The following is a 1,473-nucleotide window of genomic DNA, read 5'->3' on the forward strand; positions in this document are numbered from 1 at the left end:
GGAGAAGGATGTCATGCTTGGTAGGGTGGAGGGTCGACGAAAGAGGGGGAGGCCTTCAACGAGATGGATTGATATGGTGGCTGCGATGATGGGATCGAGTATAGCAGGAATTGTGGGGCTGGCGCGGATCGGGCAGTGTTTCGTTCTGCTGTGCATGGGGTCGCTATGAGTCGGAAATGACTTGACGGCACTTAACAACAACAGCAACAATCAAAAAGATAAAATATTTAGGGATAAATCTTCCCAGGGAAACAAAAGACCTATACAAAGAAAACTATAAAACAAAGGGATCTACATAAATTGAAGAACCTGCCTTGTTCATGGATAGGAAGACTGAATATTGTGAAAAATATCAATAGTACTGAAAGCAATCTACACATTCAATGAAATCCTGATCCAGATTCCATCAATATTTTTTAAGGACTAATTTCATATGGAAAGGAAAGAGACCTCAGATAACCAAAGCACTGGTGAAGAAGAAAAGCAAAGTAGGAGGTCTCACACTCCTAGATCTTAAAACCAGCCATACGGTCACAGTAGTTAAAACAGCATTGATATTGGTACAATGATAGACAGACCAATGGAACAGAATAGAAAATCCAGAAATAAACCTATCCATCTACAGACAGCTGATCTTTGTCAAAGGACCAAAATCCATTAAATGGGGAAGAGACAGCCTCTTTAACAAATGGTGCTGGCAAAAATGGATATCCACCTGCAGAAAAACGAAACAAGACCCATACCTCACCCCATACACAAAATCAAACTCAAGATGGATCAAAGACTTAAATGTAAAACCCAAAACTATAGGGCTCATTACAGATAAAATAGGGACAAATCTAGGGGCCCTAATCTATTGCACAAACAGACTATCAAGCATAACCCAAAATGCACAGGTACTGGAAGAGAAGCTAGATGACTGGAACCTTTTAAAAATTAAATTCTTATGCACATCGCAAGACTTCTCCAAAGGGGTAAAAAGAGAACCTACAAAGTGGGGGGAAAAAATGGCTATGACATATCTGACAAGGGACTTATCTCCAAAATTTATAGAAAACTTCAACACCTCAGTATCAAAAAGACAAATAACCCAATTCAAAAACAGGCAAGGGACATAAACAAATGCTTACTAAAGACAGATATACCGGCAGCCAAGAAACACATGAGGAAATGCTCACGGTCATTAGCTATTGCTGTTGTTGTTGTTAATAAGTGCCGTCGAGTGGTCTCCGAATCAGAGTGACCGATGTACAGCAGAATGAAACACTGTCAGGTGCTGAGCCAGCTCAGCGATCCCTGCTATACTTGAGCCCATCATCGCAGCCACCATGTCAATCCATCTCATTGAGGGCCTTCTCCTCTTTCGTAGACCCTCCACCTTACCAAGCATCACATCCTTCTCCAGGGAATGGTCCCTTCTGACAACATGACCAAAGTAGGTGAGATGAAGTCTGGCCATTCTCTCTTCCAAGG

General features: G+C 41.8%; 1 protein-coding gene across 1 annotated transcript in view; it reads right to left on the reverse strand.

Annotated features, from left to right (window-relative positions):
* Window positions 1-1,473, reverse strand: part of CLCN5 (chloride voltage-gated channel 5) — a 167,747-nt gene that overhangs the window by 108,075 nt on the left and 58,199 nt on the right. The gene's annotated exons all lie outside the window — the stretch shown is intronic.

Source organism: Orycteropus afer, unplaced genomic scaffold, assembly GCF_000298275.1.
Source record: "Orycteropus afer afer isolate SDZICR_OR568_19922 unplaced genomic scaffold, OryAfe1.0 scaffold00817, whole genome shotgun sequence".
Classification (NCBI taxonomy): Eukaryota; Metazoa; Chordata; class Mammalia; order Tubulidentata; family Orycteropodidae; genus Orycteropus; species Orycteropus afer.